Raw genomic sequence first — 25,725 nt, 5'->3', positions numbered from 1 at the left:
GCTCCCAGACACACCAGAACCAAGTGCCGGAGACGCCGGAAGCACCTGCCGAGCATGCCGGAGCCACCTGCTCCACTCGCCAGAAACACCTGCCGGACACGCCAAAATCACCTGCCGGGTATGCCAGAACCACCTGGCGGACACTACGGAATCACCTGCCGCGCATGCCGGAAGCACGTGCCAGACACGCCGGAAACACCTACTGGACAGACCGGAACCACCTGCCAAGAACACCGGAGCCACCTGTTCGACTCGCTGGAACCACCTGCCGGACAGGCCAATATCAACTGCTGGCTATGCCAGAACCACCTGGGGGACAGTCCGGGATCACCTGCCAGCCATGGCAGAACCACCTCTCAGACGTACCTGAACCACCTGCCGGAGAAGCTGGAAACACGTCCTGGACAGACTGGAACCACGTGACGGCCATGCCTGAACCACCTGCCGAGCACGGCGGAACCACCTGCCAGACACACCAAAATCACCTGCGGGCTACGCCAGAACCACTTGGACGACTCTCCGAAATGACCTGCCGGGCATGTTGGAACCACCTCTCAGACGTGCCAGAAGCACGTGGCGGACAGTCCGGAATCACCTGTTGGGCATACGCAACCACCTCTGACACGTACCAGAACCACGTGCCGTGCACGCCGGAACCACCTACCGGACAGACCGGAATCAACTTTTGGGCATGCTGGAACCACCAGTCAGATGTGCCAGAAACACGTGCCGGAGACGCCGGAAGCACCTGCCGAGCACGTCGCAACCACCTGCTCAACTCGCCTGAACCACCTGCCGGACACGCCAAAATCACCTGCCCGCTACACCAGCACCACTTCGGGGACAAGCCGGAATCACGTGAGGGGCATGCCGGCACAGCCTCTCAGACTGAACCTCGTGCCGGACACCACAGAACCACCTGCCGGACAGACCGGAACCACCTGCCGGACACGCCGGAACCACCGGCTCGACCCGCCGGAACGACCGCTGGACATGCAAACTCACCTGCCGGCTACGCCGGAAACACTTGGTGAACACTCCGGAATCACCTGCCGGGCATGCCGGAACCACCTCTCAGATATGCCAGAACCACGTGCCAATGACCCCGGAAGCACCTGCCGAGCACGCCGGAACCACCTGCTCGACTCGCCAGAACCACCTGCCGGACACGCAAAAATCACCTGCCGGCTAGGCCACAACCAGTTGGGGAACACTTCGGAATCACCTGCCGGGCTTGCTGGAACCACCTGCCGGTCATGCCAAAATCACCTGCCAACTACGCCAGTACCACTTGGCGGACACTGTGGAAACACCTGTCGGGCCGGCCGGAACCACATCTCAGACGTGCCAGAACCATGTGCATGAGATGCTGGAACCACACCCCGAACAGACGGAAAACACCTGCCAGACCCGTCTGAACAACCTGCCGAGCACGCCGGAGCCACCTGCTCGACTCGCCGGAACCACCTACCTGACATGCCCAAATCACCAGCCGGGTATGCCAGAACCACTTGGCGGACACTCCGGAATCATCTGCTGGACATGCCGGAACCAGCTCTCAGACACACCAGAACCACGTGCCGGAGACGCCGGAAGCACCTGCCGAGCATGCCGGAGCCACCTGCTCGACTCGCCAGAAACACCTGCCGCACACGCCAAAATCACCTGCCGGGTACGCCAGAACCACCTGGCGGACACTCCGAAATCACCTGTCGCGCATGCCGGAACCACCTCTCAGACGTGCCGGAAGCACGTGCCGGACACGCCGGAATCACCTACCGGACAGACCGGAACCACCTGACGAGCACGCCGGAGCCACCTGTTCGACTCGCTGGAACCACCTGCCGGACAGGCCAATATCAACTGCTGGCTATGCCAGAACCACCTAGGGGATGGTCCGGAATCACCTGCCAGCCATGGCGGAACCACCTCTCAGACGTACCAGAACCACCTGCCGGAGAAGCTGGAAACACGTCCTGGACAGTCTGGAACCACCTGCCGGCCAAGCCTGAACCACCTGCCAAGCACAACGGAACAACCTGCCAGACACGCCAAAATCACCTGCGTGTTATGCCAGAACCACTTGGAGGACTCTCTGGGATGACCTGCCGGGCATGCCGGAACCACCTCTCAGACGTGCCAGAACCATGTGGCGGACAGTCCGGAATCACCTGTTGGGCATGCACAACCACCTCTGAGACGTACCAGAACCACATGCCGTGCAGGCTGGAACCACCTACCGGACAGACCGGAATCACCTTTCGGGCATGCCGGAACCACCTGTCAGATGTGCCAGAAACACGTGCCGGAGACGCCGGAAGCACCTGCCAAGCACGTTGGAACCACCTGCTCAACTCGCCTGAACCACCTGCCGGACATGCCAAAATCACCTGCCGACTATGCCAGAACCACTTGGCGAACACTCCGGAATCACTTGCCGGGCATGCAGGAACCACCTATCAGACATGCCAGAACCCTGTGCCAATGACCCCGGAAGCACCAGCCGAGCACGCCGGAACCACCTGCTCGACTCGCCAGAACCACCTGCCGATCACGCAAAAAACACCTGCCGGCTACGCCACAACCAGTTGGTGAACACTTTGGAATCACCTACCAGGCTTGCTGGAACCACCTGCCAGTCATGCCAAAATCACCTGCCAACTACGCCAGAACCGCTTGGCGGACACTGCGGAAACACCTGTCGGGCCGGCTGGAACCACATCTCAGACGTGCCAGAAACGTGTTCATGAGATGCTGGAACCACACCCCGAGCAGACGGATACCACCTGCCAGAACCGCCTGAACCACCTGCCGAGCACGCCGGAACCACCTGCTCGACTCACCCGTACCACCTCCCTGACACGCCAAAATCACCTGCTGGGTATGCCAGAACCACTTGGCGGACACTCCGGAATCATCTGCCGGACATGCCGGAACCAGCTCCCAGACACACCAGAACCAAGTGCCGGAGACGCCGGAAGCACCTGCCGAGCATGCCGGAGCCACCTGCTCCACTCGCCAGAAACACCTGCCGGACACGCCAAAATCACCTGCCGGGTATGCCAGAACCACCTGGCGGACACTACGGAATCACCTGCCGCGCATGCCGGAAGCACGTGCCAGACACGCCGGAAACACCTACTGGACAGACCGGAACCACCTGCCAAGAACACCGGAGCCACCTGTTCGACTCGCTGGAACCACCTGCCGGACAGGCCAATATCAACTGCTGGCTATGCCAGAACCACCTGGGGGACAGTCCGGGATCACCTGCCAGCCATGGCAGAACCACCTCTCAGACGTACCTGAACCACCTGCCGGAGAAGCTGGAAACACGTCCTGGACAGACTGGAACCACGTGACGGCCATGCCTGAACCACCTGCCGAGCACGGCGGAACCACCTGCCAGACACACCAAAATCACCTGCGGGCTACGCCAGAACCACTTGGACGACTCTCCGAAATGACCTGCCGGGCATGTTGGAACCACCTCTCAGACGTGCCAGAAGCACGTGGCGGACAGTCCGGAATCACCTGTTGGGCATACGCAACCACCTCTGACACGTACCAGAACCACGTGCCGTGCACGCCGGAACCACCTACCGGACAGACCGGAATCAACTTTTGGGCATGCCGGAACCACCTGTCAGATGTGCCAGAAACACGTGCCGGAGACGCCGGAAGCACCTGCCGAGCACGTCGCAACCACCTGCTCAACTCGCCTGAACCACCTGCCGGACACGCCAAAATCACCTGCCCGCTACACCAGCACCACTTCGGGGACAAGCCGGAATCACGTGAGGGGCATGCCGGCACAGCCTCTCAGACTGAACCTCGTGCCGGACACCACAGAACCACCTGCCGGACAGACCGGAACCACCTGCTGGACACGCCGGAACCACCGGCTCGACCCGCCGGAACGACTGCTGGACATGCAAACTCACCTGCCGGCAATGCCGGAAACACTTGGCGAACACTCCGGAATCACCTGCCGGGCATGCCGGAACCACCTCTCAGATATGCCAGAACCACGTGCCAATGACCCCGGAAGCACCTGCCGAGCACGCCGGAACCACCTGCTCGACTCGCCAGAACCACCTGCCGGACACGCAAAAATCACCTGCCGGCTAGGCCACAACCAGTTGGGGAACACTTCGGAATCACCTGCCGGGCTTGCTGGAACCACCTGCCGGTCATGCCAAAATCACCTGCCAACTACGCCAGTACCACTTGGCGGACACTGTGGAAACACCTGTCGGGCCGGCCGGAACCACATCTCAGACGTGCCAGAACCATCTGCATGAGATGCTGGAACCACACCCCGAACAGACGGAAAACACCTGCCAGACCCGTCTGAACAACCTGCCGAGCACGCCGGAGCCACCTGCTCGACTCGCCGGAACCACCTACCTGACATGCCCAAATCACCAGCCGGGTATGCCAGAACCACTTGGCGGACACTCCGGAATCATCTGCCGGACATGCCGGAACCAGCTCCCAGACACACCAGAACCAAGTGCCGGAGACGCCGGAAGCACCTGCCGAGCATGCCGGAGCCACCTGCTCGACTCGCCAGAAACACCTGCCGGACACGCCAAAATCACCTGCCGGGTATGCCAGAACCACCTGGCGGACACTACGGAATCACCTGCCGCGCATGCCGGAACCACCTCTCAGACGTGCCGGAAGCACGTGCCAGACACGCCGGAAACACCTACCGGACAGACCGGAACCACCTGCCAAGAACGCCGGAGCCACCTGTTCGACTCGCTGGAACCACCTGCCGGACAGGCCAATATCAACTGCTGGCTATGCCAGAACCACCTGGGGGACGGTCCGGGATCACCTGCCAGCCATGGCGGAACCACCTCTCAGACGTACCTGAACCACCTGCCGGAGAAGCTGGAAACACGTCCTGGACAGCCTGGAACCACGTGACGGCCATGCCTGAACCACCTGCCGAGCACGGCGGAACCACCTGCCGGACACACCAAAATCACCTGCGGGCTACGCCAGAACCACTTGGACGACTCTCCGAAATGACCTGCCGGGCATGTTGGAACCACCTCTCAGACGTGCCAGAAGCACGTGGCGGACAGTCCGGAATCACCTGTTGGGCATACGCAACCACCTCTGACACGTACCAGAACCACGTGCCGTGCACGCCGGAAACACCTACCGGACAGACCGGAATCCACTTTTGGGCATGCCGGAACCACCAGTCAGATGTGCCAGAAACACGTGCCGGAGACGCCGGAAGCACCTGCCGAGCACGTCGCAACCACCTGCTCAACTCGCCTGAACCACCTGCCGGACACGCCAAAATCACCTGCCCGCTACACCAGCACCACTTCGGGGACAAGCCGGAATCACGTGAGGGGCATGCCGGCACAGCCTCTCAGACTGAACCTCGTGCCGGACACCACAGTACCACCTGCCGGACAGACCGGAACCACCTGCCGGACACGCCGGAACCACCGGCTCGACCCGCCGGAACGACCGCTGGACATGCAAACTCACCTGCCGGCTACGCCGGAAACACTTGGCGAGCACTCCGGAATCACCTGCCGGGCATGCCGGAACCACCTCTCAGATATGCCAGAACCACGTGCCAATGACCCCGGAAGCACCTGCCGAGCACGCCGGAACCACCTGTTCGACTCGCCAGAACCACCTGCCGGACACGCAGAAAGCACCTACCGGCTACGCCACAACCAGTTGGGGAACACTTCGGAATCACCTGCCGGGCGTGCTGGAACCACCTGCCGGTCACGCCAAAATCACATGCCAAGTATGCCAGTACCACTTGGCGGACACTGTGGAAACACCTGTCGGGCCGGCCGGAACCACATCTCAGACGTGCCAGAACCATGTGCATGAGATGCTGGAACCACACCCCGAACAGACGCAAAACACCTGCCAGACCCGTCTGAACAACCTGCCGAGCACGCCGGAGCCACCTGCTCGACTCGCCGGAACCACCTACCTGACATGCCCAAATCACCTGCTGGGTATGCCAGAACCACTTGACGGACACTCCGGAATCATCTGCCGGACATGCCGGAACCAGCTCTCAGACACACCAGAACCACGTGCCGGAGACGCCGGAAGCACCTGCCGAGCATGCCGGAGCCACCTGCTCGACTCGCCAGAAACACCTGCCGGACACGCCAAAATCACCTGCCGGGTACGCCAGAACCACCTGGCGGACACTCCGAAATCACCTGTCGCGCATGCCGGAACCACCTCTCAGACGTGCCGGAAGCACGTGCCGGACACGCCGGAATCACCTACCGGACAGACCGGAACCACCTACCGAGCACGCCGGAGCCACCTGTTCGACTCGCTGGAACCACCTGACGGACAGGCCAATATCAACTGCTGGCTATGCCAGAACCACCTGGGGGACGGTCCGGAATCACCTGCCAGCCCTGGCGGAACCACATCTCAGACGTACCAGAACCACCTGCCGGAGAAGCTGGAAACACGTCCTGGACAGTCTGGAACCACCTGCCGGCCAAGCCTGAACCACCTGCCAAGCACAACGGAACAACCTGCCAGACACGCCAAAATCACCTGCGTGTTATGCCAGAACCACTTGGAGGACTCTCTGGGATGACCTGCCGGGCATGCCGGAACCACCTCTCAGACGTGCCAGAACCATGTGGCGGACAGTCCGGAATCACCTGTTGGGCATGCGCAACCACCTCTGAGACGTACCAGAACCACATGCCGTGCAGGCTGGAACCACCTACCGGACAGACCGGAATCACCTTTCGGGCATGCCGGAACCACCTGTCAGATGTGCCAGAAACACGTGCCGGAGACGCCGGAAGCACCTGCCAAGCACGTTGGAACCACCTGCTCAACTCGCCTGAACCACCTGCCGGACATGCCAAAATCACCTGCCGACTATGCCAGAACCACTTGGCGAACACTCCGGAATCACTTGCCGGGCATGCAGGAACCACCTCTCAGACATGCCAGAACCCCGTGCCAATGACCCCAGAAGCACCAGCCGAGCACGCCGGAACCACCTGCTCGACTCGCCAGAACCAAATGCCGATCACGCAAAAATCACCTGCCGGCTACGCCACAACCAGTTGGTGAACACTTTGGAATCACCTGCCAGGCTTGCTGGAACCACCTGCCGGTCATGCCAAAATCACCTGCCAACTACGCCAGAACCGCTTGGCGGACACTGCGGAAACACCTGTCGGGCCGGCTGGAACCACATCTGAGACGTGCCAGAAACGTGTTCATGAGTGCTGGAACCACATCCCGAACAGACGGATACCACCTGACAGAACCGCCTGAACCACCTGCCGAGCACGCCGGAACCACCTGCTCGACTCACCGGTACCACCTCCCTGACACGCCAAAATCACCTGCCGGGTACGCCAGAACCACCTGGCGGACACTCCGAAATCACCTGTCGCGCATGCCGGAACCACCTCTCAGACGTGCCGGAAGCACGTGCCGGACACGCCGGAATCATCTACCGGACAGACCGGAACCACCTGCCGAGCACGCCGGAGCCCCCTGTTCGACTCGCTGGAACCACCTGCCGGACAGGCCAATATCAACTGCTGGCTGTGCCAGAACCACCTGGGGGACGGTCCATAATCACCTGCCAGCCATGGCGGAACCACCTCTGAGACGTACCAGAACCACCTGCCGGAGAAGCTGGAAACACGTCCTGGACAGTCTGGAACCACCTGCCGGCCAAGCCTGAACCACCTGCCAAGCACAACGGAACAACCTGCCAGACACGCCAAAATCACCTGCGTGTTATGCCAGAACCACCTGGAGGACTCTCTGGGATGACCTGCCGGGAATGCCGGAACCACCTCTCAGACGTGCCAGAACCATGTGGCGGACAGTCCGGAATCACCTGTTGGGCATGCGCAACCACCTCTGAGACGTACCAGAACCACATGCCGTGCAGGCTGGAACCACCTACCGGACAGACCGGAATCACCTTTCGGGCATGCCGGAACCACCTGTCAGATGTGCCAGAAACACGTGCCGGAGACGCCGGAAGCACCTGCCAAGCACGTTGGAACCACCTGCTCAACTCGCCTGAACCACCTGCCGGACATGCCAAAATCACCTGCCGACTATGCCAGAACCACTTGGCGAACACTCCGGAATCACTTGTCGGGCATGCAGGAACCACCTCTCAGACATGCCAGAAACCCGTGCCAATGGCCCCGGAAGCACAAGCCGAGCACGCCGGAACCACCTGCTCGACTCGCCAGAACCACCTGCCGATCACGCAAAAATCACCTGCCGGCTACGCCACAACCAGTTGGTGAACACTTTGGAATCACCTGCCAGGCTTGCTGGAACCACCTGCCAGTCATGCCAAAATCACCTGCCAACTACGCCAGAACCGCTTGGCGGACACTGCGGAAACACCTGTCGGGCCGGCTGGAACCACATCTCAGACGTGCCAGAAACGTGTTCATGAGATGCTGGAACCACACCCCGAACAGACGGATACCACCTGCCAGAACCGCCTGAACCACCTGCCGAGCACGCCGGAACCACCTGCTCGACTCACCGGTACCACCTCTCTGACACGCCAAAATCACCTGCTGGGTATGCCAGAACCACTTGGCGGACACTCCGGAGTCATCTGCCGGACATGCCGGAACCAGCTCTCAGACACACCAGAACCAAGTGCCGGAGACGCCGGAAGCACCTGCCGAGCATGCCGGAGCCACCTGCTCGACTCGCCAGAAACACCTGCCGGACACGCCAAAATCACCTGCCGGGTATGCCACAACCACCTGGCGGACACTACGGAATCACCTGCCGCGCATGCCGGAAGCACGTGCCAGACACGCCGCAAACACCTACCGGACAGACCGGAACCACCTGCCAAGAACGCCGGAGCCACCTGTACGACTCGCTGGAACCACCTGCCGGACAGGCCAATATCAACTGCTGGCTATGCCAGAACCACCTGGGGTACAGTCCGGGATCACCTGCCAGCCATGGCAGAACCACCTCTCAGACGTACCAGAACCACCTGCCGGAGAAGCTGGAAACACGTCCTGGACAGACTGGAAACACGTGACGGCCATGCCTGAACCACCTGCCGAGCACGGCGGAACCACCTGCCGGACACGCCAAAATCACCTGCGGGCTACGCCAGAACCACTTGGACGACTCTCCGAAATGACCTGCCGGGCATGTTGGAACCACCTCTCAGACGTGCCAGAAGCACGTGGCGGACAGTCCGGAATCACCTGTTGGGCATACGCAACCACCTCTGACACGTACCAGAACCACGTGCCGTGCACGCCGGAACCACCTACCGGACAGACCGGAATCAACTTTTGGGCATGCTGGAACCACCAGTCAGATGTGCCAGAAACACGTGCCGGAGACGCCGGAAGCACCTGCCGAGCACGTCGCAACCACCTGCTCAACTCGCCTGAACCACCTGCCGGACACGCCAAAATCACCTGCCCGCTACACCAGCACCACTTCGGGGACAAGCCGGAATCACGTGAGGGGCATGCCGGCACAGCCTCTCAGACTGAACCTCGTGCCGGACACCACAGAACCACCTGCCGGACAGACCGGAACCACCTGCCGGACACGCCGGAACCACCGGCTCGACCCGCCGGAACGACCGCTGGACATGCAAACTCACCTGCCGGCTACGCCGGAAACACTTGGTGAACACTCCGGAATCACCTGCCGGGCATGCCGGAACCACCTCTCAGATATGCCAGAACCACGTGCCAATGACCCCGGAAGCACCTGCCGAGCACGCCGGAACCACCTGCTCGACTCGCCAGAACCACCTGCCGGACACGCAAAAATCACCTGCCGGCTAGGCCACAACCAGTTGGGGAACACTTCGGAATCACCTGCCGGGCTTGCTGGAACCACCTGCCGGTCATGCCAAAATCACCTGCCAACTACGCCAGTACCACTTGGCGGACACTGTGGAAACACCTGTCGGGCCGGCCGGAACCACATCTCAGACGTGCCAGAACCATGTGCATGAGATGCTGGAACCACACCCCGAACAGACGGAAAACACCTGCCAGACCCGTCTGAACAACCTGCCGAGCACGCCGGAGCCACCTGCTCGACTCGCCGGAACCACCTACCTGACATGCCCAAATCACCAGCCGGGTATGCCAGAACCACTTGGCGGACACTCCGGAATCATCTGCTGGACATGCCGGAACCAGCTCTCAGACACACCAGAACCACGTGCCGGAGACGCCGGAAGCACCTGCCGAGCATGCCGGAGCCACCTGCTCGACTCGCCAGAAACACCTGCCGCACACGCCAAAATCACCTGCCGGGTACGCCAGAACCACCTGGCGGACACTCCGAAATCACCTGTCGCGCATGCCGGAACCACCTCTCAGACGTGCCGGAAGCACGTGCCGGACACGCCGGAATCACCTACCGGACAGACCGGAACCACCTGACGAGCACGCCGGAGCCACCTGTTCGACTCGCTGGAACCACCTGCCGGACAGGCCAATATCAACTGCTGGCTATGCCAGAACCACCTAGGGGATGGTCCGGAATCACCTGCCAGCCATGGCGGAACCACCTCTCAGACGTACCAGAACCACCTGCCGGAGAAGCTGGAAACACGTCCTGGACAGTCTGGAACCACCTGCCGGCCAAGCCTGAACCACCTGCCAAGCACAACGGAACAACCTGCCAGACACGCCAAAATCACCTGCGTGTTATGCCAGAACCACTTGGAGGACTCTCTGGGATGACCTGCCGGGCATGCCGGAACCACCTCTCAGACGTGCCAGAACCATGTGGCGGACAGTCCGGAATCACCTGTTGGGCATGCACAACCACCTCTGAGACGTACCAGAACCACATGCCGTGCAGGCTGGAACCACCTACCGGACAGACCGGAATCACCTTTCGGGCATGCCGGAACCACCTGTCAGATGTGCCAGAAACACGTGCCGGAGACGCCGGAAGCACCTGCCAAGCACGTTGGAACCACCTGCTCAACTCGCCTGAACCACCTGCCGGACATGCCAAAATCACCTGCCGACTATGCCAGAACCACTTGGCGAACACTCCGGAATCACTTGCCGGGCATGCAGGAACCACCTATCAGACATGCCAGAACCCTGTGCCAATGACCCCGGAAGCACCAGCCGAGCACGCCGGAACCACCTGCTCGACTCGCCAGAACCACCTGCCGATCACGCAAAAAACACCTGCCGGCTACGCCACAACCAGTTGGTGAACACTTTGGAATCACCTACCAGGCTTGCTGGAACCACCTGCCAGTCATGCCAAAATCACCTGCCAACTACGCCAGAACCGCTTGGCGGACACTGCGGAAACACCTGTCGGGCCGGCTGGAACCACATCTCAGACGTGCCAGAAACGTGTTCATGAGATGCTGGAACCACACCCCGAGCAGACGGATACCACCTGCCAGAACCGCCTGAACCACCTGCCGAGCACGCCGGAACCACCTGCTCGACTCACCCGTACCACCTCCCTGACACGCCAAAATCACCTGCTGGGTATGCCAGAACCACTTGGCGGACACTCCGGAATCATCTGCCGGACATGCCGGAACCAGCTCCCAGACACACCAGAACCAAGTGCCGGAGACGCCGGAAGCACCTGCCGAGCATGCCGGAGCCACCTGCTCCACTCGCCAGAAACACCTGCCGGACACGCCAAAATCACCTGCCGGGTATGCCAGAACCACCTGGCGGACACTACGGAATCACCTGCCGCGCATGCCGGAAGCACGTGCCAGACACGCCGGAAACACCTACTGGACAGACCGGAACCACCTGCCAAGAACACCGGAGCCACCTGTTCGACTCGCTGGAACCACCTGCCGGACAGGCCAATATCAACTGCTGGCTATGCCAGAACCACCTGGGGGACAGTCCGGGATCACCTGCCAGCCATGGCAGAACCACCTCTCAGACGTACCTGAACCACCTGCCGGAGAAGCTGGAAACACGTCCTGGACAGACTGGAACCACGTGACGGCCATGCCTGAACCACCTGCCGAGCACGGCGGAACCACCTGCCAGACACACCAAAATCACCTGCGGGCTACGCCAGAACCACTTGGACGACTCTCCGAAATGACCTGCCGGGCATGTTGGAACCACCTCTCAGACGTGCCAGAAGCACGTGGCGGACAGTCCGGAATCACCTGTTGGGCATACGCAACCACCTCTGACACGTACCAGAACCACGTGCCGTGCACGCCGGAACCACCTACCGGACAGACCGGAATCAACTTTTGGGCATGCCGGAACCACCTGTCAGATGTGCCAGAAACACGTGCCGGAGACGCCGGAAGCACCTGCCGAGCACGTCGCAACCACCTGCTCAACTCGCCTGAACCACCTGCCGGACACGCCAAAATCACCTGCCCGCTACACCAGCACCACTTCGGGGACAAGCCGGAATCACGTGAGGGGCATGCCGGCACAGCCTCTCAGACTGAACCTCGTGCCGGACACCACAGAACCACCTGCCGGACAGACCGGAACCACCTGCTGGACACGCCGGAACCACCGGCTCGACCCGCCGGAACGACTGCTGGACATGCAAACTCACCTGCCGGCAATGCCGGAAACACTTGGCGAACACTCCGGAATCACCTGCCGGGCATGCCGGAACCACCTCTCAGATATGCCAGAACCACGTGCCAATGACCCCGGAAGCACCTGCCGAGCACGCCGGAACCACCTGCTCGACTCGCCAGAACCACCTGCCAGACACGCAAAAATCACCTGCCGGCTAGGCCACAACCAGTTGGGGAACACTTCGGAATCACCTGCCGGGCTTGCTGGAACCACCTGCCGGTCATGCCAAAATCACCTGCCAACTACGCCAGTACCACTTGGCGGACACTGTGGAAACACCTGTCGGGCCGGCCGGAACCACATCTCAGACGTGCCAGAACCATCTGCATGAGATGCTGGAACCACACCCCGAACAGACGGAAAACACCTGCCAGACCCGTCTGAACAACCTGCCGAGCACGCCGGAGCCACCTGCTCGACTCGCCGGAACCACCTACCTGACATGCCCAAATCACCAGCCGGGTATGCCAGAACCACTTGGCGGACACTCCGGAATCATCTGCCGGACATGCCGGAACCAGCTCTCAGACACACCAGAACCAAGTGCCGGAGACGCCGGAAGCACCTGCCGAGCATGCCGGAGCCACCTGCTCGACTCGCCAGAAACACCTGCCGGACACGCCAAAATCACCTGCCGGGTATGCCAGAACCACCTGGCGGACACTACGGAATCACCTGCCGCGCATGCCGGAACCACCTCTCAGACGTGCCGGAAGCACGTGCCAGACACGCCGGAAACACCTACCGGACAGACCGGAACCACCTGCCAAGAACGCCGGAGCCACCTGTTCGACTCGCTGGAACCACCTGCCGGACAGGCCAATATCAACTGCTGGCTATGCCAGAACCACCTGGGGGACGGTCCGGGATCACCTGCCAGCCATGGCGGAACCACCTCTCAGACGTACCTGAACCACCTGCCGGAGAAGCTGGAAACACGTCCTGGACAGCCTGGAACCACGTGACGGCCATGCCTGAACCACCTGCCGAGCACGGCGGAACCACCTGCCGGACACACCAAAATCACCTGCGGGCTACGCCAGAACCACTTGGACGACTCTCCGAAATGACCTGCCGGGCATGTTGGAACCACCTCTCAGACGTGCCAGAAGCACGTGGCGGACAGTCCGGAATCACCTGTTGGGCATACGCAACCACCTCTGACACGTACCAGAACCACGTGCCGTGCACGCCGGAAACACCTACCGGACAGACCGGAATCAACTTTTGGGCATGCCGGAACCACCAGTCAGATGTGCCAGAAACACGTGCCGGAGACGCCGGAAGCACCTGCCGAGCACGTCGCAACCACCTGCTCAACTCGCCTGAACCACCTGCCGGACACGCCAAAATCACCTGCCCGCTACACCAGCACCACTTCGGGGACAAGCCGGAATCACGTGAGGGGCATGCCGGCACAGCCTCTCAGACTGAACCTCGTGCCGGACACCACAGTACCACCTGCCGGACAGACCGGAACCACCTGCCGGACACGCCGGAACCACCGGCTCGACCCGCCGGAACGACCGCTGGACATGCAAACTCACCTGCCGGCTACGCCGGAAACACTTGGCGAGCACTCCGGAATCACCTGCCGGGCATGCCGGAACCACCTCTCAGATATGCCAGAACCACGTGCTAATGACCCCGGAAGCACCTGCCGAGCACGCCGGAACCACCTGCTCGACTCGCCAGAACCACCTGCCGGACACGCAAAAATCACCTGCCGGCTAGGCCACAACCAGTTGGGGAACACTTCGGAATCACCTGCCGGGCTTGCTGGAACCACCTGCCGGTCATGCCAAAATCACCTGCCAACTACGCCAGTACCACTTGGCAGACACTGTGGAAACACCTGTCGGGCCGGCCGGAACCAGATCTCAGACGTGCCAGAACCATGTGCATGAGATGCTGGAACCACACCCCGAAGAGCCGGAAAACACCTGCCAGCCCCGTCTGAACAACCTGCCGAGCACGCCGGAGCCACCTGCTCGACTCGCCAGAACCACCTACCTGACATGCCCAAATCACCAGCCGGGTATGCCAGAACCACTTGGCGGACACTCCGGAATCATCTGCTGGACATGCTGGAACCAGCTCTCAGACACACCAGAACCACGTGCCGGAGACGCCGGAAGCACCTGCCGAGCATGCCGGAGCCACCTGCTCGACTCGCCAGAAACACCTGCCGCACACGCCAAAATCACCTGCCGGGTACGCCAGAACCACCTGGCGGACACTCCGAAATCACCTGTCGCTCATGCCGGAACCACCTCTCAGACGTGCCGGAAGCACGTGCCGGACACGCCGGAATCACCTACCGGACAGACCGGAACCACCTGCCGAGCACGCCGGAGCCACCTGTTCGACTCGCTGGAACCACCTGCCGGACAGGCGAATATCAACTGCTGGCTATGCCAGAGCCGCCTGGGGGACAGTCCGGGATCACCTGCCAGCCATGGCGGAACCACCTCTCAGACGTACCAGAACCACCTGCGGGAGAAGCTGGAAACACGTCCTGGACAGACTGGAACCACGTGACGGCCATGCCTGAACCACCTGCCGAGCACGGCGGAACCACCTGCCGGACACGCCAAAATCACCTGCGGGCTACGCCAGAACCACTTGGACGACTCTCCGAAATGACCTGCCGGGCATGTTGGAACCACCTCTCAGACGTGCCAGAAGCACGTGGCGGACAGTCCGGAATCACCTCTTGGGCATACGCAACCACCTCTGAGACATACCAGAACCACGTGCCGTGCACGCCGGAACCACCTACCGGACAGACCGGAATCAACTTTTGGGCATGCCGGAACCACCAGTCAGATGTGCCAGAAACACGTGCCGGAGACGCCGGAAGCACCTGCCGAGCACGTCGCAACCACCTGCTCAACTCGCCTGAACCACCTGCCGGACACGCCAAAATCACCTGCCCGCTACACCAGCACCACTTCGGGGACAAGCCGGAATCACGTGAGGGGCATGCCGGCACAGCCTCTCAGACTTAACCTCGTGCCGGACACCACAGAACCACCTGCCGGACAGACCGGAACCACCTGCCGGACACGCCGGAACCACCGGCTCGACCCGCCGGAACGACCGCTGGACATGCAAACTCACCTGCCGGCTACGCCGGAAACACTTGGCGAACACTCCGGAATCACCTGCCGGGCATGCCGGAACCACCTCTCAGATATGCCAGAACCGTGTGCCAATGACCCCGGAAGCACCTGCCGAGCACGCCGGAACCACCTGCTCGACTCGCCAGAACCACCTGCCGGACACGCAAAAATCACCTGCCGGCTATGCCACAACCAGTTGGGGAACACTTCGGAATCACCTGCCGGGCTTGCTGGAACCACCTGCCGGTCATGCCAAAATCACCTGCCAAGTACGCCAGTACCACTTGGCGGACACTGTGGAAACACCTGTCGGGCCGGCCGGAACCACATCTCAGACGTGCCAGAACCATGTGCATGAGATGCTGGAACCACACCCCGAACAGTCGGAAAACACCTGCCAAACCCGTCTGAACAACCTGCCGAGCACGCCGGAGCCACCTGCTCGACTCGCCGGAACCACCTACCTGACATGCCCAAATCACCAGCCGGGTATGCCAGAACCACTTGGCGGACACTCCGGAATCATCTGCTGGACATGCCGGAACCAGCTCTCAGACACACCAGAACCACGTGCCGGAGACGCCGGAAGCACCTGCCGAGCATGCCGGAGCCACCTGCTCGACTCGCCAGAAACACCTGCCGGACACGCAAAAATCACCTGCCGGGTACGCCAGAACCACCTGGCGGACACTCCGAAATCACCTGTCGCGCATGCCGGAACCACCTCTCAGACGTGCCGGAAGCACGTGCCGGACACGCCGGAATCACCTACCGGACAGACCGGAACCACCTGCCGAGCACGCCGGAGCCCCCTGTTCGACTCGCTGGAACCACCTGCCGGACAGGCCAATATCAACTGCTGGCTGTGCCAGAACCACCTGGGGGACGGTCCATAATCACCTGCCAGCCATGGCGGAACCACCTCTGAGACGTACCAGAACCACCTGCCGGAGAAGCTGGAAACACGTCCTGGACAGTCTGGAACCACCTGCCGGCCAAGCCTGAACCACCTGCCAAGCACAACGGAACAACCTGCCAGACACGCCAAAATCACCTGCGTGTTATGCCAGAACCACCTGGAGGACTCTCTGGGATGACCTGCCGGGAATGCCGGAACCACCTCTCAGACGTGCCAGAACCATGTGGCGGACAGTCCGGAATCACCTGTTGGGCATGCGCAACCACCTCTGAGACGTACCAGAACCACATGCCGTGCAGGCTGGAACCACCTACCGGACAGACCGGAATCACCTTTCGGGCATGCCGGAACCACCTGTCAGATGTGCCAGAAACACGTGCCGGAGACGCCGGAAGCACCTGCCAAGCACGTTGGAACCACCTGCTCAACTCGCCTGAACCACCTGCCGGACATGCCAAAATCACCTGCCGACTATGCCAGAACCACTTGGCGAACACTCCGGAATCACTTGTCGGGCATGCAGGAACCACCTCTCAGACATGCCAGAAACCCGTGCCAATGACCCCGGAAGCACAAGCCGAGCACGCCGGAACCACCTGCTCGACTCGCCAGAACCACCTGCCGATCACGCAAAAATCACCTGCCGGCTACGCCACAACCAGTTGGTGAACACTTTGGAATCACCTGCCAGGCTTGCTGGAACCACCTGCCAGTCATGCCAAAATCACCTGCCAACTACGCCAGAACCGCTTGGCGGACACTGCGGAAACACCTGTCGGGCCGGCTGGAACCACATCTCAGACGTGCCAGAAACGTGTTCATGAGATGCTGGAACCACACCCCGAACAGACGGATACCACCTGCCAGAACCGCCTGAACCACCTGCCGAGCACGCCGGAACCACCTGCTCGACTCACCGGTACCACCTCTCTGACACGCCAAAATCACCTGCTGGGTATGCCAGAACCACTTGGCGGACACTCCGGAGTCATCTGCCGGACATGCCGGAACCAGCTCTCAGACACACCAGAACCAAGTGCCGGAGACGCCGGAAGCACCTGCCGAGCATGCCGGAGCCACCTGCTCGACTCGCCAGAAACACCTGCCGGACACGCCAAAATCACCTGCCGGGTATGCCAGAACCACCTGGCGGACACTACGGAATCACCTGCCGCGCATGCCGGAAGCACGTGCCAGACACGCCGCAAACACCTACCGGACAGACCGGAACCACCTGCCAAGAACGCCGGAGCCACCTGTTCGACTCGCTGGAACCACCTGCCGGACAGGCCAATATCAACTGCTGGCTATGCCAGAACCACCTGGGGTACAGTCCGGGATCACCTGCCAGCCATGGCAGAACCACCTCTCAGACGTACCAGAACCACCTGCCGGAGAAGCTGGAAACACGTCCTGGACAGACTGGAAACACGTGACGGCCATGCCTGAACCACCTGCCGAGCACGGCGGAACCACCTGCCGGACACGCCAAAATCACCTGCGGGCTACGCCAGAACCACTTGGACGACTCTCCGAAATGACCTGCCGGGCATGTTGGAACCACCTCTCAGACGTGCCAGAAGCACGTGGCGGACAGTCCGGAATCACCTGTTGGGCATACGCAACCACCTCTGACACGTACCAGAACCACGTGCCGTGCACGCCGGAACCACCTACCGGACAGACCGGAATCCACTTTTGGGCATGCCGGAACCACCAGTCAGATGTGCCAGAAACACGTGCCGGAGACACCGGAAGCACCTGCCGAGCACGTCGCAACCACCTGCTCAACTCGCCTGAAACACCTGCCGGACACGCCAAAATCACCTGCCCGCTACACCAGCACCACTTCGGGGACAAGCCGGAATCACGTGAGGGGCATGCCGGCACAGCCTCTCAGACTGAACCTCGTGCCGGACACCACAGAACCACCTGCCGGACAGACCGGAACCACCTGCCGGACACGCCGGAACCACCGGCTCGACCCGCCGGAACGACCGCTGGACATGCAAACTCACCTGCCGGCTACGCCGGAAACACTTGGCGAACACTCCGGAATCACCTGCCGGGCATGCCGGAACCACCTCTCAGATATGCCAGAACCACGTGCCAATGACCCCGGAAGCACCTGCCGAGCACGCCGGAACCACCTGTTCGACTCGCCAGAACCACCTGCCGGACACGCAGAAAGCACCTACCGGCTACGCCACAACCAGTTGGGGAACACTTCGGAATCACCTGCCGGGCGTGCTGGAACCACCTGCCGGTCACGCCAAAATCACATGCCAAGTACGCCAGTACCACTTGGCGGACACTGTGGAAACACCTGTCGGGCCGGCCGGAACCACATCTCAGACGTGCCAGAACCATGTGCATGAGATGCTGGAACCACACCCCGAACAGACGCAAAACACCTGCCAGACCCGTCTGAACAACCTGCCGAGCACGCCGGAGCCACCTGCTCGACTCGCCGGAACCACCTACCTGACATGCCCAAATCACCTGCTGGGTATGCCAGAACCACTTGACGGACACTCCGGAATCATCTGCCGGACATGCCGGAACCAGCTCTCAGACACACCAGAACCACGTGCCGGAGACGCCGGAAGCACCTGCCGAGCATGCCGGAGCCACCTGCTCGACTCGCCAGAAACACCTGCCGGACACGCCAAAATCACCTGCCGGGTACGCCAGAACCACCTGGCGGACACTCCGAAATCACCTGTCGCGCATGCCGGAACCACCTCTCAGACGTGCCGGAAGCACGTGCCGGACACGCCGGAATCACCTACCGGACAGACCGGAACCACCTACCGAGCACGCCGGAGCCACCTGTTCGACTCGCTGGAACCACCTGACGGACAGGCCAATATCAACTGCTGGCTATGCCAGAACCACCTGGGGGACGGTCCGGAATCACCTGCCAGCCCTGGCGGAACCACATCTCAGACGTACCAGAACCACCTGCCGGAGAAGCTGGAAACACGTCCTGGACAGTCTGGAACCACCTGCCGGCCAAGCCTGAACCACCTGCCAAGCACAACGGAACAACCTGCCAGACACGCCAAAATCACCTGCGTGTTATGCCAGAACCACTTGGAGGACTCTCTGGGATGACCTGCCGGGCATGCCGGAACCACCTCTCAGACGTGCCAGAACCATGTGGCGGACAGTCCGGAATCACCTGTTGGGCATGCGCAACCACCTCTGAGACGTACCAGAACCACATGCCGTGCAGGCTGGAACCACCTACCGGACAGACCGGAATCACCTTTCGGGCATGCCGGAACCACCTGTCAGATGTGCCAGAAACACGTGCCGGAGACGCCGGAAGCACCTGCCAAGCACGTTGGAACCACCTGCTCAACTCGCCTGAACCACCTGCCGGACATGCCAAAATCACCTGCCGACTATGCCAGAACCACTTGGCGAACACTCCGGAATCACTTGTCGGGCATGCAGGAACCACCTCTCAGACATGCCAGAAACCCGTGCCAATGACCCCGGAAGCACAAGCCGAGCACGCCGGAACCACCTGCTCGACTCGCCAGAACCACCTGCCGATCACGCAAAAATCACCTGCCGGCTACGCCACAACCAGTTGGTGAACACTTTGGAATCACCTGCCAGGCTTGCTGGAACCACCTGCCAGTCATGCCAAAATCACCTGCCAACTACGCCAGAACCGCTTGGCGGACACTGCGGAAACACCTGTCGGGCCGGCTGGAACCACATCTCAGACGTGCCAGAAACGTGTTCATGAGATGCTGGAACCACACCCCGAACAGACGGATACCACCTGCCAGAACCGCCTGAACCACCTGCCGAGCACGCCGGAACCACCTGCTCGACTCACCGGTACCACCTCTCTGACACGCCAAAATCACCTGCTGGGTATGCCAGAACCACTTGGCGGACACTCCGGAGTCATCTGCCGGACATGCCGGAACCAGCTCTCAGACACACCAGAACCAAGTGCCGGAGACGCCGGAAGCACCTGCCGAGCATGCCGGAGCCACCTGCTCGACTCGCCAGAAACACCTGCCGGACACGCCAAAATCACCTGCCGGGTATGCCAGAACCACCTGGCGGACACTACGGAATCACCTGCCGCGCATGCCGGAAGCACGTGCCAGACACGCCGCAAACACCTACCGGACAGACCGGAACCACCTGCCAAGAACGCCGGAGCCACCTGTTCGACTCGCTGGAACCACCTGCCGGACAGGCCAATATCAACTGCTGGCTATGCCAGAACCACCTGGGGTACAGTCCGGGATCACCTGCCAGCCATGGCAGAACCACCTCTCAGACGTACCAGAACCACCTGCCGGAGAAGCTGGAAACACGTCCTGGACAGACTGGAAACACGTGACGGCCATGCCTGAACCACCTGCCGAGCACGGCGGAACCACCTGCCGGACACGCCAAAATCACCTGCGGGCTACGCCAGAACCACTTGGACGACTCTCCGAAATGACCTGCCGGGCATGTTGGAACCACCTCTCAGACGTGCCAGAAGCACGTGGCGGACAGTCCGGAATCACCTGTTGGGCATACGCAACCACCTCTGACACGTACCAGAACCACGTGCCGTGCACGCCGGAACCACCTACCGGACAGACCGGAATCCACTTTTGGGCATGCCGGAACCACCAGTCAGATGTGCCAGAAACACGTGCCGGAGACACCGGAAGCACCTGCCGAGCACGTCGCAACCACCTGCTCAACTCGCCTGAAACACCTGCCGGACACGCCAAAATCACCTGCCCGCTACACCAGCACCACTTCGGGGACAAGCCGGAATCACGTGAGGGGCATGCCGGCACAGCCTCTCAGACTGAACCTCGTGCCGGACACCACAGAACCACCTGCCGGACAGACCGGAACCACCTGCCGGACACGCCGGAACCACCGGCTCGACCCGCCGGAACGACCGCTGGACATGCAAACTCACCTGCCGGCTACGCCGGAAACACTTGGCGAACACTCCGGAATCACCTGCCGGGCATGCCGGAACCACCTCTCAGATATGCCAGAACCACGTGCCAATGACCCCGGAAGCACCTGCCGAGCACGCCGGAACCACCTGTTCGACTCGCCAGAACCACCTGCCGGACACGCAGAAAGCACCTACCGGCTACGCCACAACCAGTTGGGGAACACTTCGGAATCACCTGCCGGGCGTGCTGGAACCACCTGCCGGTCACGCCAAAATCACATGCCAAGTACGCCAGTACCACTTGGCGGACACTGTGGAAACACCTGTCGGGCCGGCCGGAACCACATCTCAGACGTGCCAGAACCATGTGCATGAGATGCTGGAACCACACCCCGAACAGACGCAAAACACCTGCCAGACCCGTCTGAACAACCTGCCGAGCACGCCGGAGCCACCTGCTCGACTCGCCGGAACCACCTACCTGACATGCCCAAATCACCTGCTGGGTATGCCAGAACCACTTGACGGACACTCCGGAATCATCTGCCGGACATGCCGGAACCAGCTCTCAGACACACCAGAACCACGTGCCGGAGACGCCGGAAGCACCTGCCGAGCATGCCGGAGCCACCTGCTCGACTCGCCAGAAACACCTGCCGGACACGCCAAAATCACCTGCCGGGTACGCCAGAACCACCTGGCGGACACTCCGAAATCACCTGTCGCGCATGCCGGAACCACCTCTCAGACGTGCCGGAAGCACGTGCCGGACACGCCGGAATCACCTACCGGACAGACCGGAACCACCTACCGAGCACGCCGGAGCCACCTGTTCGACTCGCTGGAACCACCTGACGGACAGGCCAATATCAACTGCTGGCTATGCCAGAACCACCTGGGGGACGGTCCGGAATCACCTGCCAGCCCTGGCGGAACCACATCTCAGACGTACCAGAACCACCTGCCGGAGAAGCTGGAAACACGTCCTGGACAGTCTGGAACCACCTGCCGGCCAAGCCTGAACCACCTGCCAAGCACAACGGAACAACCTGCCAGACACGCCAAAATCACCTGCGTGTTATGCCAGAACCACTTGGAGGACTCTCTGGGATGACCTGCCGGGCATGCCGGAACCACCTCTCAGACGTGCCAGAACCATGTGGCGGACAGTCCGGAATCACCTGTTGGGCATGCGCAACCACCTCTGAGACGTACCAGAACCACATGCCGTGCAGGCTGGAACCACCTACCGGACAGACCGGAATCACCTTTCGGGCATGCCGGAACCACCTGTCAGATGTGCCAGAAACACGTGCCGGAGACGCCGGAAGCACCTGCCAAGCACGTTGGAACCACCTGCTCAACTCGCCTGAACCACCTGCCGGACATGCCAAAATCACCTGCCGACTATGCCAGAACCACTTGGCGAACACTCCGGAATCACTTGCCGGGCATGCAGGAACCACCTCTCAGACATGCCAGAACCCCGTGCCAATGACCCCAGAAGCACCAGCCGAGCACGCCGGAACCACCTGCTCGACTCGCCAGAACCAAATGCCGATCACGCAAAAATCACCTGCCGGCTACGCCACAACCAGTTGGTGAACACTTTGGAATCACCTGCCAGGCTTGCTGGAACCACCTGCCGGTCATGCCAAAATCACCTGCCAACTACGCCAGAACCGCTTGGCGGACACTGCGGAAACACCTGTCGGGCCGGCTGGAACCACATCTCAGACGTGCCAGAAACGTGTTCATGAGTGCTGGAACCACATCCCGAACAGACGGATACCACCTGACAGAACCGCCTGAACCACCTGCCGAGCACGCCGGAACCACCTGCTCGACTCACCGGTACCACCTCCCTGACACGCCAAAATCACCTGCCGGGTACGCCAGAACCACCTGGCGGACACTCCGAAATCACCTGTCGCGCATGCCGGAACCACCTCTCAGACGTGCCGGAAGCACGTGCCGGACACGCCGGAATCACCTACCGGACAGACCGGAACCACCTGCCGAGCACGCCGGAGCCCCCTGTTCGACTCGCTGGAACCACCTGCCGGACAGGCCAATATCAACTGCTGGCTGTGCCAGAACCACCTGGGGGACGGTCCATAATCACCTGCCAGCCATGGCGGAACCACCTCTGAGACGTACCAGAACCACCTGCCGGAGAAGCTGGAAACACGTCCTGGACAGTCTGGAACCACCTGCCGGCCAAGCCTGAACCACCTGCCAAGCACAACGGAACAACCTGCCAGACACGCCAAAATCACCTGCGTGTTATGCCAGAACCACCTGGAGGACTCTCTGGGATGACCTGCCGGGAATGCCGGAACCACCTCTCAGACGTGCCAGAACCATGTGGCGGACAGTCCGGAATCACCTGTTGGGCATGCGCAACCACCTCTGAGACGTACCAGAACCACATGCCGTGCAGGCTGGAACCACCTACCGGACAGACCGGAATCACCTTTCGGGCATGCCGGAACCACCTGTCAGATGTGCCAGAAACACGTGCCGGAGACGCCGGAAGCACCTGCCAAGCACGTTGGAACCACCTGCTCAACTCGCCTGAACCACCTGCCGGACATGCCAAAATCACCTGCCGACTATGCCAGAACCACTTGGCGAACACTCCGGAATCACTTGTCGGGCATGCAGGAACCACCTCTCAGACATGCCAGAAACCCGTGCCAATGGCCCCGGAAGCACAAGCCGAGCACGCCGGAACCACCTGCTCGACTCGCCAGAACCACCTGCCGATCACGCAAAAATCACCTGCCGGCTACGCCACAACCAGTTGGTGAACACTTTGGAATCACCTGCCAGGCTTGCTGGAACCACCTGCCAGTCATGCCAAAATCACCTGCCAACTACGCCAGAACCGCTTGGCGGACACTGCGGAAACACCTGTCGGGCCGGCTGGAACCACATCTCAGACGTGCCAGAAACGTGTTCATGAGATGCTGGAACCACACCCCGAACAGACGGATACCACCTGCCAGAACCGCCTGAACCACCTGCCGAGCACGCCGGAACCACCTGCTCGACTCACCGGTACCACCTCTCTGACACGCCAAAATCACCTGCTGGGTATGCCAGAACCACTTGGCGGACACTCCGGAGTCATCTGCCGGACATGCCGGAACCAGCTCTCAGACACACCAGAACCAAGTGCCGGAGACGCCGGAAGCACCTGCCGAGCATGCCGGAGCCACCTGCTCGACTCGCCAGAAACACCTGCCGGACACGCCAAAATCACCTGCCGGGTATGCCAGAACCACCTGGCGGACACTACGGAATCACCTGCCGCGCATGCCGGAAGCACGTGCCAGACACGCCGCAAACACCTACCGGACAGACCGGAACCACCTGCCAAGAACGCCGGAGCCACCTGTTCGACTCGCTGGAACCACCTGCCGGACAGGCCAATATCAACTGCTGGCTATGCCAGAACCACCTGGGGTACAGTCCGGGATCACCTGCCAGCCATGGCAGAACCACCTCTCAGACGTACCAGAACCACCTGCCGGAGAAGCTGGAAACACGTCCTGGACAGACTGGAAACACGTGACGGCCATGCCTGAACCACCTGCCGAGCACGGCGGAACCACCTGCCGGACACGCCAAAATCACCTGCGGGCTACGCCAGAACCACTTGGACGACTCTCCGAAATGACCTGCCGGGCATGTTGGAACCACCTCTCAGACGTGCCAGAAGCACGTGGCGGACAGTCCGGAATCACCTGTTGGGCATACGCAACCACCTCTGACACGTACCAGAACCACGTGCCGTGCACGCCGGAACCACCTACCGGACAGACCGGAATCCACTTTTGGGCATGCCGGAACCACCAGTCAGATGTGCCAGAAACACGTGCCGGAGACACCGGAAGCACCTGCCGAGCACGTCGCAACCACCTGCTCAACTCGCCTGAAACACCTGCCGGACACGCCAAAATCACCTGCCCGCTACACCAGCACCACTTCGGGGACAAGCCGGAATCACGTGAGGGGCATGCCGGCACAGCCTCTCAGACTGAACCTCGTGCCGGACACCACAGCACCACCTGCCGGACAGACCGGAACCACCTGCCG

This window comes from Equus caballus, chromosome 17 (assembly GCF_041296265.1).
Source record: "Equus caballus isolate H_3958 breed thoroughbred chromosome 17, TB-T2T, whole genome shotgun sequence".
NCBI classification, from domain to species: domain Eukaryota; kingdom Metazoa; phylum Chordata; class Mammalia; order Perissodactyla; family Equidae; genus Equus; species Equus caballus.
The sequence above is the reverse complement of the archived record's forward strand: the minus strand, read 5'-3'. Positions refer to the sequence as shown.